The 12623-nt window shown below is 32.3% G+C and overlaps 1 pseudogene; it reads right to left on the bottom strand.

Moving 5' to 3' along the window:
- Positions 1-802: 802 nt before the first annotated feature.
- LOC131183140 (uncharacterized) lies at positions 803-12339 on the bottom strand (annotated as a pseudogene).
- Positions 12340-12623: the final 284 nt, after the last annotated feature.

Here is a 12623-nt window from a genome sequence, read left to right as displayed (position 1 = left end):
AATGTTTTGTGGTTATAATGTATGTAATTTAAAATAAATGCATATAGAATAGGTTTTAAAAACTTAAAATTATAGTATTGGAATTTGAATTATAGAATAACACTAATACTATGGATATAAACTCCAATCAAAGCCACCGCCAACCTTGGCTCTGGAAAACTTTTATTTGACATGGAGTTCTACTTTACCTAAATTTTAACTATTAATATATTTAATTTATTCTTATTTACTGTTATAAATACAACCATTAATATTCAAAATAAAATTTAATAATATAAGTTTATAAATATTTAGAATAATTAAAATATAAGTTAATGGAAGTGAGTTTCGGTATTTAAGATATTTTATTAAATTTTTATAATAAATTAAATAATTTTTAATTAATTAATTAATAATACTTATATGATAAAGATTTTTATGATTAAAAATTATAATAGAATTTTTTATATAAGTAGAATTATTATTAAAATAATATTAAAATTTTAATTTATATTAATTATAATAGTATTAAAAATTAAAATTATTTAGAAATTTAGCGACGAATTTCTTAGTCTGTCTCAAATATACATTGTTAATCACGTTTCTATAAAAATAATGAAAGATATAAAAAATAAAATCAAAATAATCAAGGATTCGCCCTATATAACTTGTGATCAGTAACTAGGCAGGGGGATTTCACTGAGATTCAAACAATTCAGGAGAATTAAAATTGAAATAAAATTAAAGAGCGATAAACTAAGAGTCCATTCCATTAATATAATATAAGAAATCCAAGAAACAACATGGCAATGCATAGAAAATTTTAAGCTTTCCAAAGTACATTAGCTAATGCTAGTTTCTCTTTAGCTCCAAGCTAATCGACATCAGCCTGCTTGATTACACTTTCCAGATTTCGTCATTCTTCTACATCTTCAGAAGTTTCATCATTGGTTTTCTCCAAGTCAGCTAAAACATGCTTCTTCTGAGGAAGCATCTCCTCCTTCTGGGTAATTAAGAATTTAATTTCAGCCTCTAGTTTTTCTTCTTCTTTTGAAAGTCTTGAGAATTCAGTCACCAAGAAACTTAGTTTCTTTTCTCTTTCTTCCAATCTTGCATCAAGATCAGTGGCTTTCCCTAACAGAGATATTATGCGAGCTTCAGCAGTTTCTTTAATGGCCATAGCCATAGGAATACTCTCTCTAAATTCTGCCACGCGAGCGAGAAGAATTTCAAGAATTGTCTTCTCACGCAAATCATTACTATTTTGAATGAGTGAATGGATAATTCCCTCAATATTGCCATAGGCATTAGCTTGTTGTATAGCCTCTAAAGGCATATTAAAAAATCCTTCTAATGTTTCCTTTTGTTTCTGCAATACTTCAGGATTAGGAGATTTCCTTTTCCTAGTCCTGCTGGAAAGTTCTGCTAGGAGACCCTTAGTTACTGTAAGCACATCCAGAGAAGATTTTCTAGTCTCAGAAGGAGAATCCTGCCATGCCAACAAAAGAAATGTTTATCAAATACTAAAATATCGAGTTTTTAATTGATTCTTCTGACCTAAAAGTGCACATTTGCGGAATATTATACTTGCATTAACCCAAAATGGGTTTGGGGTGCTGGGCCTGTTGAACTTGTGGATACAAGAAATTATATAAAAGTTTAGAGTTTGAATTTTGAGCAAACGATATGCGGAAGTATCAAAATCTCTTCTATATAACATATTACATGGGAAGAATTAGTACTTTTGGAAGAATTTTTGTCTCAGCCACAGCTGGAGGAGGTTCTACCTGTTATTAAAAGATAAAAAAAAAAAATGTTAACAAAATCAGCAACAAACAATAGTTAATGCATAGAACTTATGCTTTGTTTAGGAAATCATATCAGGAAGGAAAGAAAATAGCTTGTTATTTTTCCTCTTTTTGATTGGATAGGAGAAAAATAAATGTAAAAAGTGAAACGAAAATAAAAATATTTTCTCAGAAGAGAAAGAAAATACTTAAAAATTTTACAATTTTTCCTCCGTATTTCTAAATGGAATTTAATAATTGTGTAATAACTACCGACTAAAATTTCTAATAACATATTATTATACATATTGATTGAATATTCTTCATGCAATTTACTAATTTAATAAATAGATTCGATTTATTTCATAGATGTTAGTTGTTAAATCTAACATATACTGTAGTGGAGTATCAGAGCCATTTCTATGTACCCAATATATAAAGTGGATAGAATTACCGTTGGAAGAATCTTTGCATCAGTGGTAATTGAAGGAGGTGGTGATGAATTGATGACTTGTTGATCACTGGTGGGAGCAGTAGCTTTAATGGCTTCTGCATCATGAAATAAATGTGAACAAAAAATTATAATATCACACAATCAATAGTCTTAAGCAAAAAAAATTGTAATAATCTAATAGAATTTAAATTATGAAAAAGAAAAATTATATAAATAATTCTAATCAACAAATTCTAATAGATAAACCTCCTCCTCTTACCTGTTTTTTGCATTATTCCTTTTTGTTTATGGAATTGCTTTGCTTTCTGCATCATGAAATAAATGTGAAAAAAAAAACATTGTAATATCACACAATCAATAGTCTTAAGAAAACGAAAAATTGTAATAATCTAATCAATAGTCTTCCTTTTTGTTTCTTTCGGTTCCATGTCTTTGCCTAAGTTCATGGACAAAATCATGAAATTATTTGTAGAATTCATTTCTAAATGAATTTTATAATGAAATTCACTTGCACATGAAATGAATTCTATAATGAAAATTGAACCAAACAGGGCCTGTCTCAAATTGATCAAATATAACTCAAATTGAAAATCAAGAAATAATTATTAAACCTATAAAATCAACAGAGCATTGGTGGAGGAAAAGCCAACAAACCCATTGATTAAAACAGCATCAAAGCCTGATTTCTGCAGAGTTATATACCTTAGAAACAAATAGAGAAAACGAGGAACCAAAGGGGTTTCGCAACCTACGCAAACGGAGCGTGGACTGAAGTAGGGGCAAACAGTTCGCTTCTAGTGAAGAGGAAGTAAGAAGAAGAAATGAAGTGACAAGTGAGAAGCCAAAGCTGTGGAATGGAAGAAATTTTAAAGACTTTCCTAACCCTAAATATCCCATCCCAAGGGCAGTGAGAAAACGATAAGAGCATTAGGGGGAAAAAAAAAGGAAGAAAATGAAAGAAAATGGAAGAAATTAATGATAGAAAATGAAAGAAAAAGGAAGGAATGTAAAGAAAAGGGAAGAAAATGAAAGAAAAGGAAGAAGAATAATTAGAGATTTGGGAAGAAAATGAAAGAAGATGAAGGAAAATTAGAGATTTTGGAAGAAAATGAAATAAAAGGAAAGAAATTGATGATAGAAAATCAAAGAAAATAAAAGAAAATGAAGAAAAAAATTAATAATAGAAAATGAAAGAAGAAGGAAGAAAGGGAAAGAAAAGGAAAAAAAAAAAAAGGAAAAAAATTATTAGAGAATGAAAGAAAATGAAGAAAAAAAAATTACAGAATTGGAAAGAAAGAGAAAAAACGGAAAAGAAAGATTGGAATGGAAGAGAAAAAAATGAGTGAATGAATGATATGAATAAGGAAAATATAGTGTTTGAATATATAAATGCGCGAATTAGCGACTAATCTATTGTAAATTTAAACATTAAAATTTAATTTTCTCTTCAAAAAGGAATTCATTACTAAGTATAATTGTGTACACTTTTTAATTTTTTCCTCATAAAATTACCAACTAATTAGCAATGAATTTTAAAATACACTGCTAATTTTTTATGTACGGTTTTTACAGCTACAAAAGTAGCCACATATTTTCAATCTGTTGCTAATTTAACAAAATAAATTTAATAATCAGTTGATAAAATTTATAAAATCATTTTTTAAATTTTATGAAAATAGTAATCTATTAATAAATTTGTTGCTATTGCCTATAGATTTTGTTACTCCGTTGCAAAATTAGCAACAGATTTAGAAATTCATTGCCAATAACAATAGATTTTTAGATACGTTGCTAATTATATATTCAAATATTTTTATAATGTCGATTAACAATAAATTTTAACAACAAATAAATTTATATTACTAATAGCAACGGATTTAACAATGAAATATTGATTCCGTTGCTAAAGTGTTGCTCCATATAATTTTATTCCAAAATTGTAACAAAATTACAAATTGGTTTCAAAATACATTATTAATAATAACAGATAAAAATCTATTGCAAAAATCTATTACTATCGGCAATTTTTTTTTTTTTTTTGTAGTGTATTAGATATTAATTAATTTAAAATTCAGTTTTTCCTTTTTAATTTTAAAATTTACGTCTTCCTTTTATTTTTTTTAATCCATTTTACTTCTTTTAAAGGTTGTAAAATTTTTATTTTTCACTTTTTTCCCCACTTTTTTTAACCTTTATATATATGAAATAATTTAAAAAATAATGCAAATAACTTATTCATAATTAAACTTCAAAGTTTAAAATTAAATGGTATTTACAAATAATTTATTTATTAATACTTAAAAATAAATTTATTTATCACTTCTCTTAAATATTAAGCATAAGGCTTATTAAAATCTCCTCTCTCTTTTCACATGTTGTTATAGGCAATTTGATTAATTGTTATCTATTTTTTAAATGTGCACAATTATATTTTTAATTATTTATTATGCTCTGCTTTCCAAATTAATTATATTTATGTTCACAATGATAGCCTGCATTTTCAAATCCTTTCTTTTTGTATGCATAATTATATAGATTACAAAAAACAAATATTCCTACAGAGTTATAAAGTTTGAAAATTAAAGGGTAAACTGTAATTAATTTTTTTGAGATTTGATAAAACCTATAACTTAGTCTCTGTATTTTCAAAATCAAGCAATTTATTCCCTAAGATTTGATAAAACTTACAACTTAGTACCTGCTATTAGAATTTCAATTAAGTTAATGTTAATTCTAGTAAAAATGACAATAATGTCGTTAACTCTACTTTCAATGTAAAAATAATTTAGTCTTTGAGATTTTATTTTATTGGCAATTTAGTTTTTGAGATTAGTTAAACTTATAATTTAGTCTTTTCCATTAGAATTACGGTTAATTTCTGATTAAATTTAGTAAAAATACTAAAATACTTTTAACTCCATTTTCAATCTAAAAATAATTTAGTCCTTGAAGTTTTATTCAATGCTTTTATTGAAAATTTTTCCCTTAATATAGGGTAATTATTACACACGGTCACTCAATTTTATGATTATTTTCATAAGAGTCACTATGACTGAAAATTAAAGGTTTTCATGTTAATATATTATTTTGTCAACTATTTTACAAATAAATTGTTATAATAAGCACACAAATCTAAGGCACATACACAAATCGCACAATCACACAGTATTGACAAGAGAAGAAGAATAACATAGAATTTAACGTGGTTCAACCGTAAGGTCTATGTCCACGAGCAACACAAGAGAAAAAGGTTCTGCTATGATGAAAAGAACAAGATACAATCAATCAGAACTCTCAAACCCTAACCCCAGTGTGTTTCTCGAATATCTCATAATTCTACTGCAAAGGGTAGAATATTACTTTTTAATACTGGTCCATATCGCGCTAAGTAAAAAGTTGTTTATTATGTTTGTTGGTTAAATTTGCTTTTTAAAATGTAGTTAAAGGTAAAATGACCAAACAATGTGATAACTATAACCCCAGTGTGTTTCTCTCAAACCCTCTGCTACCACCACAGATCTCACTTTTTATCCCAATCGGATCATAGCGCAAAACTTTCGGGTCGGGTCACAATTCGGGCCCATGAAAACATATCCAAAAATTCAAAGCCACAAAAAATAACAATTCTTTCCCTTGGCTTGAATTCTGTAAATAATCAACAAAATAACCATAAAAACACTTTGTCTTGCCATATGCCCTCGCAAGGGCACTACTGAGCACTATAAATACCAACCAAGTCTAAGCAATGCCTAAACTTGCTGACTGGGACTCCCTTGGTCATCATATCTGATGGATTATCATGTGTAGAGACTTTTTACACAACTACAGTCCCCTGAGATATAATGTCCCGAATGAAGTGATATCTAACATCAATGTGCTTAGTTTGCTCATGATACATCTGATTCTTTGTGAAATATATTGCACTCTGGCTGTCACAAAACACCATTGCGTTGTTCTGTATCAACCCAAGATCTCCTACCAAACCTTGTAACCATAAAACTTCCTTTACTGCCTCTGCTAAGGCTATATATTCAGCCTCTGTGGTAGACAAAGCAACTGTAGCTTGTAATGTTGCCTTCCAACTGATAGCACTTCTAGAAAGAGTAAACAAATAACCTGTCAAAGATCTTCTCTTGTCTAAGTCCCCTGCAAAATCTAAATCCACATAGCCAATAACTGAATCACTCATCTTGGCCCTGTCAAATGTCAGCTGTAGTACCCTTCAAATACCTCAAAATCTATTTCACTGCCTGCCAATGCTCTTTCCCAGGACACGCCATGTATCTACTCACAACACTAACTGCATGTGAAAAGTCAGGTCGAGTGCATGCCATAGCATACATGATGCTACCAACAGCACTCGAATAGGGAACACTAGACATGTGCTTCATCTCCTCATCTGTTTTTGGTGACATGTCTGCAGATAACTTGAAATGGGCAGCAAACAGAACAGTCATAGGCTTAGCATTATTCATGTTGAAACACTTAAGCACTTTCTTAACATAAGCCTATTGAGACAAGAAAAGCTTCCCAACACTTCTATCCCTGGTAATTTCTATTCCCAATATCTTCTTTGCAGCACCCAAGTCCTTCATCTCAAACTCATCACTCAATTGCTTTTTCATAATGTTAATTTGTGACATGTTTTTAGCAGCAATAAGCATGTCATCCACATACAAAGCAAAAAAACAAAGAAATCATCTGAAAGCTTCTTATGATACACATAACTATCATATGAACTATGATTAAAGCCATTACGAACCATGAATGTATCAAATCTTTTGTACCTGTAACGCCCTCACCGTAGGTAGTCCGTACATTTTCTTGTTATTACGACTAATGTCTGTTCGGACAGTCAGGATGTCTGGAACTACACTTAAACTATAGTGAGGAGGCATAAATTAATAAAATAAATATTAAAAAATATAGGAAAAATTTTGAGAAATAAAATAAAATTTAGAGAATTTATTAATTGGTATAAAATAATAAAAATAACCCGATGAGCACTATGAAGGGCATTTTGGTCATTTCACTCCTAGAGGTGAATTTTGACCTAAATGTCAAATTAAAATTAGGAAATAAAATAATTAACATAAATTAAATTTATGAATTTGAATTTAGAAAATGAGAAGAGAAAGAAGAAGAAAAGAAAAGGAAAGAAAAGAAAAGAAAGGAAATAGACTTATAAAATTTAAAAACAATAAAGTACAATAATTGTAGCAAATATATAAATACTCATAAGATGACAAAAGCCACCAAACACCATCTTCTTCTCCACTTTTCTCTCTCTCTCCCTCATATTGCCGCCCACCCTTGGTCCCTCATTTCCACCATTGTCATTTAAGCTCCAAGCTTGCTTTCTCCCTCATTTCCTCACCAAAACACATAACACTCTTCATTAAAAATACTCCACACACCCTAAGGAAGCTATAGACACCCATAGGAAGCAAGAAAATTGAAGTTTGGAAAGCTCAAGTAAGGTTAGTGCACTAATCCCTCTTCTTCTCTTTATTAAACATCAAAATCATGTGTAGCCAAGTATAAATATTATGAAAATGAAAAGAAAATTTGAAAGAAAGAACCCTTTATTTTTGGGCAGCCATGGAACTTGAAGTTTGTTACTTTTAAGTAATGAAAAAAATGGTTCCATGAGAATGTGTGATGAGTTGGAATGTTTGGAGTTGGTTGTGTAGGGTTTGTGTAAATTTGAAACTTTGGAAACTAGGGTTTGTGTAAATGATTGAGAACCTTTTGTAAATGCATGAATTTGACCTAATTGAGTTGAGATTGATGCTTATAGAAGTACCATATATGCTTATTTGGAGTTTGGAAGAAGGAGGAGATTGAAATTGGGAGTGTGAATTTTCTGCAGGTTGTGTTGTTGTTGAATCCAGTAGCTTTTTATTGCCATATCTCCCTTTGTGTTGCCCCAATTGGTATGAGGCCAATTGGAGGTGTTTTGGGACATCCAAACCTTCATTTTTCAAGAGGAAACCTGCCTAAATTTTGTCAAAATCATGACCAATTCTCTGCCCAAACCCGGATGACCAAACACTAAAACTCAAAAAATGACCAAATGAACAGTACATGTTCATTTGGTCATAAATCTCTCTATACTGGTCCAAATGACCTAAAATTTACATCAATGGAAAGCTTAGACATAGGGCTACACTTTTCATGAAGACCACTTGACCCAGTTTTGCCTTTAACCAAGTCAAATTGTTAGCACAAGTTGGCTCACTAAAATTGCCAACCCAGAAATTGTCCAAAATACCGTTCCTTTGGTATGCTTGACCAATTTTGGCAAAAATGCCATAACTTGGTCTCCAAAGCTGAAAATTGAGTGAAACTAGTGCCAAAAGTTTTATAAGACATATCACAACAATTTTTATGTTTTGACCAAGCTCTAGAAACCATTGCATCCTAGGCAAAATATTAACCAAAGTTAGGAATTGAAATATGAAAATGTTAAATTGAACCCAGAATGCCATTTGATACCAGTGTGTTCATTTGGCCATAACTCCCACTAGGAAATTCCATTTGAGATATGCCACTATGATCTGGAAACAAGATACTTAGGGCTACAACATTGATTTAGACATCTTTACCAAATTCTAAGTGTACAGACCCTAAAAAGAGGGTCAAACATACTGCCCTGAAGTTTGATTATTGCCTTTATAGGATTAAGAGTCCAGGTCAATACATTGACCATAACTCACTATACCAAGCTTGAAAAATTATGAAATTGTACCTGGGAGTCCCTAAGACATAGAGGAACATATATTGTGAGGGAACCTAAGTCTAAAAATGACCATAAAATGATCAAATGACTGGTCAAAGTTTATTGACCAGGAATTGTAAATTCTGGACAACTTAGAGGCAAAGGGACCAATTATGGTATTTTGACCCTAACTTGAGTTCTATAACCCCAAATTCAGTGATTCAAAAACTGAAATTCAAGTTTAAACATAGAGGAGCATTTGTTATGAAGGAAGTGTGACCAAATAGACATCCTAACCTAGTCAAATTCCTAGATAAAGATAACACATCAAAATGAACCTAAAGAAAGGTTCATGGGAAAAATGCTATACATGGTCATTAAAATACTCATAAGGCTAATTAAATATTAAAAATGATATGAATATGTAAATTGGGACTAATGTCCTATTAATATGAAATTAATGGTACCACCTGCATGCAGTAAAATAGTAATGTTGAATAGTGCTAAAATAATTAAAAATGTTTAATTGCCCATAGTATACCTAGACTTATTTATTTAGTGTGGATAAATTGGTATACCAATTAGGGACTATAGATAGCAGTACTGCTTATCGAGAAAATCATGAAATGACAATATATGTCTGGTATGATTGTTCTACAGGCTATATGCTTTCTTACTAGCCATTGTGTCTACTTTATTTCTGGCTTTACAAGCCTGACAGCGGGTCTCGTGCCTGACAGCTAGTCTCGTGCCTGACAGACGTATACTGGACAAACATATGGCTGTCTAACCAGTATACACCCATGCATCCAGCTTTTATAATTTGTTATAGGTTTCTTGGGCACTGATAAAAATTAATTAAGACTTAAAATACAATAAGTAATCATAAAAGATCCCGATAATGTTAATTGTTTCCAAAGAGCAATAAAAATGTAAAAGACCCAGAAATTATGATTTGCAGATATTAATTCAATTGTTTAATTATTGTTATTATAAATTATGCACCACTAAGTGTTATGCTTAGCGCGTTGGTTTTCCATCGCGTAGGTACTAAAGATCAAGCCAAACAGCTGGCCACACGATGAGTGTTGGACAGAGTTCACTCAGATCTGCCACCGACCAGAGTCACCTCACTAGTCTTTTATATTTTGGTAGGGCCCATGTATAGAATAGTATTTTGGTTTATTATGTCTAGTCATGATGTATTTCATTTTGGACTTGTAATTAAACTTGAGATTGAAATGAAAACTTGTAATTTATTATCTATGAATTTTCATATGAATACAATAGATGATACTTCATTTTGAGATCTCATAAATGGTTGTGAATGATATGATAAAAGAGAATATGATATGGAAATGTGTGAAATGAATATGGACATGTTAACAGGTAATTAGTGAAAACTCGCCAGATGCTAATAAAACAGGGGAGGCTCTGTCCAAGTCTCCACAGAAATAAGATATAAAAAAAAAATTTTCTACACATAGAATACATGTTTTAAATGACATCAAAAGTTTACAATAGATATGATAAAACAAGATAGGGTGCTCCGGCACCAAATGTGACACTTCTTGCTCGGCTATATAGTAGACAGGTAAGGGGCGTCACAGTACCACTGCCTAGGAGACTATTTCAGACCATATAAAGATTTCTTAAGCAAATCCCTCAGGCTGACTCATATAAATTTGCTCCTCCAACTTACCATGCAAAAGTATTGTCTTCACATCTAGTTGCTCAAGCTCTAGATCATGAAGAGCAACCATAGCATGTAAGACTCTGATAGAACTGTGCTTCACAACTGAAGAAAACACTTCATTAAAGTCAATCCCCTCCCTCTGAGTAAAGCCTTTTGCTACCAACTGTGCCTTATATTGAGGTGCTTCAACTCCTAGAGTGCCTTCCTTTTTCTTGAACACCCATTTGTAACCTACCACTTTTTGTCCCTTAGGCAATATTACAAGCTCCCAAGTTTGATTCTTGTGAAGAGATTCAATTTCTTCACTCATAGCACTGACCCACTGATCTGCATCTGAACAAGCAATAACTTCTCTATAATTGCTGGGTTCATGCACATCAACTATTTCAGCAACTGACAAGGCAAATGCAACTAGATTTGCATATGCATATCTCTATGGTGGTTTAATCTGTCTTCTCTCTCTACCAGTTGCAATGCTATATGGTTCCTGTTGCTGTTGCTCAGGTGCATCCTCTTGTTGATCAGGATCTTGCACCTCATCCTCTGAATCACTGGACTGAACTACTGAAGTATCAATATCAAGCTCCACCTGTTCTCTGACACCGTGATCTGATTCTGCTATTGACTTCTCCCTCTGACTATCCAATGAAGTAGACTCATTAAATGTCACATCCTTGCTGATAATTAATCCTGGAGACTTTGGACCATTGCACCGCAACCTGTAGCCTTTCACTCCAGATGCATACCCTAGAAATATGCATTTTCTTGCCCTCGACTCAAGCTTACCATCTCTCACATGAGCATAAGCAGGGCAACCAAATACTTTCAGCTGAGAGTAATCAGCAGGTGAACTGGACCAGATCTCAAAAGGAGTTTTGTACTCAATAGCTGTAGATGGAGATCTATTAACCAAGAAACAGGCTGTATTAATTGCTTCAGCCCAGAAATCCTTTTCTAATCCTGAATGTGAGGGCATGCTTCGTGCTTTGTCACAAAGTATTCTGTTCATGCGTTCTGCAATACCATTCTATTGTTGTGTCCTTGTACAAGTGCGATGTCTCACTATACCTTCATTGCTGCAGAATGCATCGAACTCGTGATTGCAAAATTCCAACCAAATCATCATCAAAGTCATGAAGTACCTGGCACCGCTCTTGGAAGGGATTCTGTTAGGACCCCATAGATCTGAGTGGATATAAACCACCATTCCTCTGGTCTTGCGCACTGCCTTTTTGTAGAACTTCACCCTGGTTTGTTTGCCAAACACACAGTGTTCATAAAAGTCCATAGATTCTGTTTTCTTCCCGTCCAACAAATCCCGCTTGCTTAACGCAGATAATCCTCTTTCACTCATATGACCTAGACGCATACACCACAATTGAGTCTGATTCTGATTATTGCTTCCAGATGCTACTGCAGCTTCCCCTGAAACTGTACTGTCCTACAAAAAATACAATCCTGAAACCAAACTGCTCTTCATGAGTACCATAGAGCCCTTACACACTTTGAGAACTCCATTCTCTGCATGGTATCTAAATCCATGAAAGTCAAGTGTCCCAAGAGAAATCAGGTTCCTCTTTAGTCTTGGAACATGCCAACACTTTATAGTTCTGACAACACCATCAAACATCCTTAATCTAATGTTACCAATTCCTTTAACGGATAATGCACGATCATTGCCCAGAAACACCTTGCCACTCATCTGTTTGTAAGTAACAAACCAGTTTCTGTGTGGACACATGTTATAAGTAGCACCAGTATTAAGAATCCAAGAATTTTGTCCATGATCTGAACTCACGGATAAAATTCTCCAGCACTGTCATCACCATCAGAATCAATAAAACTATCAACCACATTCACAGAACTTTCTGGTTGCTTTCCCTTTTTATTTTTCAACTTTGGATAGTCTCTCCTGTAGTGACCTTGCTCTCCGCACTCAAAATAGTTGCCCTTTTTCATTCTTGACTTAGATCTGGCCTTAGATTT

This window comes from Hevea brasiliensis, chromosome 1 (genome assembly GCF_030052815.1).
Source record: "Hevea brasiliensis isolate MT/VB/25A 57/8 chromosome 1, ASM3005281v1, whole genome shotgun sequence".
Classification (NCBI taxonomy): Eukaryota; Viridiplantae; Streptophyta; class Magnoliopsida; order Malpighiales; family Euphorbiaceae; genus Hevea; species Hevea brasiliensis.
Note: the sequence above shows the minus strand (reverse complement) of the source record. Positions and strands in the feature narration are given on the sequence as shown.